Source organism: Pangasianodon hypophthalmus, chromosome 11 (genome assembly GCF_027358585.1).
Source record: "Pangasianodon hypophthalmus isolate fPanHyp1 chromosome 11, fPanHyp1.pri, whole genome shotgun sequence".
In the NCBI taxonomy this organism is placed as follows: Eukaryota; Metazoa; Chordata; class Actinopteri; order Siluriformes; family Pangasiidae; genus Pangasianodon; species Pangasianodon hypophthalmus.
Window position 1 is genome coordinate 15,422,316 of NC_069720.1, and position 7,309 is coordinate 15,429,624.

Genomic DNA, 7,309 nt, shown 5'->3' on the forward strand with positions numbered 1-7,309 from the left:
AACAGGTTGTAAATGTTATTATATATTAATATATCTTTAAAGTGTTTGGCTTGGGTAACAGTGCTTTCTATGGGTCACACATCATGAGTGCAGACAGTGACACACGCATAACACATACAAAGGTGTCCCTACTGCATAGCTGCCTTGGAAACTTTCCATGTAATAATACTTTACACTTTAGCATTAGCATCATGCATTTGTAAGTTAGTATTCCGTTTTTTTAATACACCAAAGCAAAATAGGTTTTGTTATTTAATTGTAAATGTCACCAATTTTATGGTTTGAATTCTGTGCTTCAGTACCATCTATGATCTTTATAAGAAACCAGAAAATAACAATCATTAAAAATTCTGGTTTAAAAGTGGCATTAAGCCTTTATTCAGTTTATTCAGAGCTTATAAGACTTTCAAAATCAGTACTTTGAGTAATTTCTGACTGTTACTTAATGGCTTCTTAAGACAGTATTATGGTAAAGAAGGAATGGGGTCCCTTTCCAGTTGACTGTCTGTGCACTGGTGATCTTCCCATGAGGAGTCGCACGCCAAACGCATCGGGTTTGTCCTTTCCACAGGGCGGGTTTCAAGACAAACCGTCATAAATCCATGGGATGACGCCACTGACTTCCAGTAGGCCGCAGGAGAGGATGGGGAATGGAAATGGAAATGGTTGGCTAAGAGGATATCTAGCTCAAGGTGAAATTAAATGCAGGATTTACAGATATTTCAGGACATCTCTTTCTATCATCTGAAAAAGAGAAACAGATGTAGATTTATAAAACTTTAATTTTACATATCACCATAACAATTCTTGCCTAAGTGTTTGACAGATAACACTTTTATCATACTGTATTGAAAAACGACGGAATGCTATTCAGAGTTTCAGGAAACGGAACTATGTGTGGCTTCTCGAGTAAGAACATCCGTGATGCTGCCTTCAAATTGGTCCAAAATAAGTAACATTAGTAGACAGCTGTCCTTATGTTGTCTTCTTGATAATGCAAACACTGCCTATCTAATCAGCTTCCTCCCAAATAAAGCACTGGAGTAGTGATAATATTTTGAACTGTCCTTGATAACAATGTCTGCTAAATACTGCAAAACAGCTAGCACATGCTTCATTAGGACAATTTGAATCTCATATCTGAATAAACATAAATCAGAAAACTAGCATGTCCTATGATGCAAGTCAAACACACACAAAATAAGCAAGATTAGCCAAGCTAGCTGGCTGCATAAGCATAATACTTTGCTAATGTAACCAGCTAAGTATTTATCATAGCTAATGTTATCTCTCCAGGAGCAGCCATTTAATTTTATTGGCTAGCCAGGTTCACTAACAAACTTATTATTTTGTAACATACTTAGTAGTATGTAAGTAAAACCAATGTTAACAAGCTAGCTAACTTTAGGCTAACTATCATATTTTGTAAATTAGTAGCCAAGGTCGCTAGCCAATGTTAGCCCTTATGCTCCCAGATTGGTGGCTATCATGTGCTAGAGGGAGATCGTGCTACAGTGTGTGGATTTGCATCACCTGAACTGGGAGTAAAATAGATTTCTGTTTTCACCTGGATGCAAATAGCTTCTATCTCAAAGTTTTTTGCAAATATGGTGCAGAAAGTGAGAATATATTTTCCACTTACAATTGGATCTTCAAGTGGCGAGTATCTCTTCACAACCTGGCCTTGTCGGTCAATGAGGAACTGCACAAATCACACAGCAGACATCAATGTCAAGATTTCTTCTGAGCCAAAAGAGCATTTAAGGCAAGAAACTACAAATGAATTTCACTGATAACAGTTATTCAGTTTAAACTTGAACATACACTCACAGGTCACTAATAGGAACCTGTACACGTGATTGCAGTTATCTACTCAGCCAATCATGTGGCAACAGCACAATGCAGAAAATCATGCAGATACAGGTCAAAGGCTTCAGTTAATGTTTAGTAGCATACATTCTGTGTAAACTCTAGAGACTGTTGTGTGTGAAAATCCCAGGAGATCAGCAGTTTCTGAAATCCTCAAACCAGCCCTTCTGGTACATGGTGATTATGATGGTTGATGTGAACACAGACAACTGAAGCTCTTGACCTGTATCTACATGATTTTTTGCATTGCACTGCTGCCACATGATTGGCTGATTAGATAGCTGCATGAATGTGCACGTGTATAGGTGTTCCTATTAAAGTGCACAGTGAGGGTAAATCCAATGATTCTCAGCATTTTGAGAAATCCCTGTCAGATCCTTCCGAACACTTAATAGTAAAATGTCATGAATGCAGATCATCTAGAAAGTGAGATTTCTGGCTCTAAATATATGTCAAAAACAAACAAATAAACAAACAAAAAACCCTACTGATTTTTTATGGGGAAATTTTTGTTTATTTGTTGAGTGTCTGTAAACTTTTATAAAGGAAATAAACCTTTTAATCATATATAAACCTTAGGTACAGCATAAGAAAAGACATGTTATAGTCTTGTTCGTTACAAAGGCGTGTTATAATAGACGTTATAGGTTAACTTTATCATTTCTACCTGTAGTGTCTTGCCTTAGTCACAATTTTCAAAAAAAAAAAAAAAAAAAAAAGGAAGCTTGTGAGACACAGCGTAGCAGTTGTACTGTCCCCCAAATTAATCAAATCATATAGGCACACACCTTAGTGAAATTCCACTTGATTCCACTGGGAAAACACAAAAGACACATTTTAGGCACCAGCTTTATATTACAGTCATTATACAGTGTCACTGTATTTAATCCACAGTATTTATTCAGTTTTTAATCCACAGTGTAGTGAATAGAGTAGAGGACTGTAATGTCTTTTCATGTTTTAACCACTATTGCTGACTTTCCATTGCTCTAAAGATGTGCAGATTTGAGCAATGCTGAGAGTGCACTAACTGAGCTAATGTAAGTTAGCTAATGTCACAAAGCTAGATTAAAATGAGTTATGCACACTGTTACTGTTAACAAGAGTTACTTTCCTCCAGTCGTCTAAGTGCTTGCTTTGGTGCACTCATGTACTGAAGGTACTCATGTAACTTCTTGTTTAAACTGTGGTTCTTTAATGGTCATGGCCTCTCTTTATTATCTGTTGTGCAGTGATGATCTATTATTCTACATGCTTTAGTTTCACAGTTGCTATTTCCTATTTATCACATACTACTCATCCAGCCTACTCAGTGGTGGTTCCTCCTTGAGTTGCCCCTCCCAATATTTCTTCCTTCCCAAGGGGTTTTCCTCTAAATCACAGGTGTCAAACATACATCTAATCTATGTTTCTAATCTAGCCCACTGACTGAATTTAGAATCAGTGTCCAAAAATAAAATAAATAAAAAGTATGTGTCCCCAAGACAGCGATACATAGTCATCTCTCTATGTATCAATATGGAAAATACATGCATCTGCTTTTACTATTAGGCCTGAATAGTGCTGACTTACTTTCCTAAGAATCCTTCGCCCTCGGGTTGCTCCTTCAACCACTTCCACAGGGCATGAGCTTCTGGTCCGTTTACATTGATCTTGCTGAATAAGTCAAATTTCACATTGTATGATTTGGCATATTGTTTGATCTGTTCATGGGTGCCAGGTTCCTTATTAATAGAGAGGGAAAAAACAGTCACTAGCATCCAAGCAAATTATTAGCATCACTACTTATTGCATATATGACCTTATATATATATATATCTGTAGTTTATTGTAAAGTCAGGAAGCTTGATGACGATAAGTATGCAACCCACAGGCTGTAGCATAAAAGCAATGAGAAAAAGCTGTCCCAATAAATCCTGCTTAGACTATATCTACCTTATAAGAGGGTGGAGACAGACCAACACAAAGAAAGCTGTATTTTGGTACTTTCTGCAGGTTTCCATATTCATACTGTACATGCTAAGGACATAATCTTACAGTAGGAGGAGAACCGACCTTGACAAAGTCTCACTAACATTGAGATATGCAACAGTTAATTTAGAGACAGAATAATGTGTGTGATTTTGGCCCAGTTACACAAAGTATTTTATGCTTAATTCATGCATAATGATATCCTTAATAGTCCTTTAATATATACATGAAAGGAAAAACCAGAACCAGAACAGCTGGAATTTTTTCATGACAATATTTTCTCTTGGAAATATGTGCCAAAATTGAAGACACCTGAAGAATATTTGAAATAAATAGAAACAAATTATCACTCTTGAAAAACTGTATTATTTCCACTTCGTTCAGTCATTGAGTAAAACTAACTCCGTCCCCATGTCCTGTGTGTCTGGGGTATAAATATATGGTTACACACATGTAACAACATTTAGATTTCTCAGGAAACATTGTGTATTATGCTGTATTTCTACTACCTCTACACTTATTACTGAGGAACACACCAGTTACTCCCTTCATACATATACAACCTACGTATATGTATAATCCTTATTTTAAGATGTTAATTGTTTTCTTACTATTTACTCATAAAGTTTAAAGAATACAAAATTAAGAATGAAAATTTGAAGCATTTACAAAAGCATCATACCTGGTTGCCAAACTGGTTGCATGGGAAAGCCAGGATGGATAAACCTCTCTCAGCGTATTTGGCGTGCATCTGTGCAAACTGAGAGTAGTTTACTGGGGCTTTGGCTCATTTGGTGGCAACGTTGGTGATGATAACCACCTGGCCTCTATAGAAAAAATAAATGAAGACAACAGAGTGGTAAAGCTGAAAGCTTACTTATTGTTTATTCTCCCTTTTATTAACAGAATTATTCTGTATTTGTATTATATTTCATATCTGATTTCTGTTTTGACTTTAGTTGGTACTTGTTGATCATCTACGCATATATTTACTTCATGATTTAGTCTCTATTATATTTTTGTAGTTGCAGTGTATGTGTGCTAGAATTCTGCAGTATGTGAAGTGATGTTTCTGTGATTTTAAGTCAGTCTGTTACTTGTATTGCTCTTCTATCAGATTCACTAAGAGTATACTCTCTCTCTCTCTCTCTCTCTCTCTCTCTCTCTCTCTTCTAAGGCATAATAAACACCTTTTTGTTTGAGCTTCTGGACTCAGCATGTTTCTCTCTGCTTTTCTTCAGGGAGAAGTTTTCTCCACCAAAGAGGTTTCATCTTGCAGAAAATCTTTCTGTTGCGCTTACTGATGACAGTTCCATATTTTACACAAAAATTCTAAAGACAATCCTAAAGACCATCTCTTAAAGGTCTGGACAGGGGTGGACATATATACTTAAAAGTAAGTACTGAAAGTATAAATAATATGTCTTAATCTGACTCATTTTAAAGTGGATATATCCAGCCAAAATTAACTCAGACAAACAAACAAATCAATATTTAGAATTTGAATAATCTAGAATTTGAAGAAAACAGGCGAACATAGTTAAATATGGCCAGTTAGCAAAATAACATGAAAATGAACCAGTATTCTTCTTCTTCTTCTTTTATTTTTGTGTATTAGTATGTCACCTACTTGTATTTTTTCAGAGACACTTTGTGGCCGTCGATATCTGTGGCAGTGAAGTCATAAATAGACGTGGCTGTTTTCCAGTCCTCCACCTGTGCAGACTTGGGAAGGAAAGAAAGACAAGAGATCATAATTATAAAGTAATAAGTGTTAACTAACACACACACACACACACACGCACACACACAAACAAACAAGAGAATCACCTCAGTCACTATGTCTGATCATTTAATTGTCTAAAACCTGAAAGAAGCACTAACACCCTCCTAGACACATTCCAATCTTATTGGTATTATTTATAGCAAAATTGCTTACCATTGTTTGCAACAGGATGGAGAAAACGAGAGAGGAAGATAGGAGCTGCATGGCTGCCTTTCAAAAGCTACTGAAACAGCAGACTCTAACCCTCTTTCCCTTTAAAACACTGAACACTACACAATCTTATCACAGTGTGATGCTTTGTGCAGAGAACAGAATGCACCCTGAACACAGGGCACTGGTTACAGCCTGACACAAGCACAGACAGCTGATAAGAGCAGAATGATAGCAGATAACTGTCCTTTTCACTCAGAGCATCACGAAAGAACCCAGTAGCACGGACAGACTGTACACACACATTATTCTTTTACTAGATCATACAATTAATTGAGTGCAAAAGTTCACTCTCCATGTATTCTGGGTGAAAAAAAAGGAAACTGAAAGTCTATTTTATGATTTATCTCCAAAAATGTGGGTGCATCCTGCAATGACAACAGTTTTGGCATGACCCTGAAGGTCTCCAAAACTGATATGAAGAAGGGAGTATATTAGTACAGATGTGTGAGGAAAAAATGGGGTGTTTTTTTATTTACTATTAATATCAGAACATATCCGAATTATTTCAACATTTTTGTTACTTGTGATAATGAAGCAATAGCTGTGAAATGTAACACGCTAAATGTTTGGTTTTTATAATTTAAATTTCTTTGTCTTATTGATTTTGACCTAAATGTATACAAACTTTTGCATTGAACTGGATGTGGCTACAGTAATAACATAACTGTATAATATGAACACAATACAGTTATTGTGATTATATTGCTACATATTGCAAGTGATTAAAATGATTTCTGTTTGTAGGATCATATGACTGCCATGATCTTCCCCTTTAAAGAAACTCACATGCTGAGTGTGTGAGATCAGGATAATCACAGTGCACCATAAGGCATGTGTGAGGTGGTCTGGGAAAACCTCCTGGATGTCACTGTGGCTGAACAGCCAAAAAAATAAAAATAAAAAATTGGGTTTCAAACAAAATATTTTCCAAAAATTTCTGGAATTTTTCTGCCAGTAATATACTTTGACATCTCTAATGAACACAAACATAAATAACTTTCAACAAAACGACATGGAAATGTATTTACTTGGGTACAAGCTCTTACACATGCATTTTAAAATGTTTAAATCACCTAATAATGATAGTAATACAAAGAAATTGAGTCAACAGAACAAAACTGATTGAATGAATCAGTGATTATTTCTCCACTGATGTTAGTGTGAATAATAGTGATAAGACTTATGTTTAAATGCAATGAGTGACTTTTACCTCAGGTGATGAGACAAAGCCTGATGTGGATTAATTGTTGTACAGTATGTACAGTATGTGTGTATTTCATGTGGAATTGGAATTAGCACTTATTTAGGTCAGATTGTGTTTAATGTCAAATCCCAGGACTTGTGTGATTTCTTTTCATGCGATACTTTCTAACTTCATGCTCACTTCTTTCTAACAAAGTTGCAGCTTCATACTATTAATCCCTGACCTATTGAACATGAACAGTTAAATTGTCCTTAAATTGTTGTGTC

General features: G+C 35.8%; 1 pseudogene; it reads right to left on the reverse strand.

The window, feature by feature from the left end:
- Positions 1-348: 348 nt before the first annotated feature.
- LOC117595687 (phospholipid hydroperoxide glutathione peroxidase-like) lies at positions 349-5,937 on the reverse strand (annotated as a pseudogene).
- Positions 5,938-7,309: the final 1,372 nt, after the last annotated feature.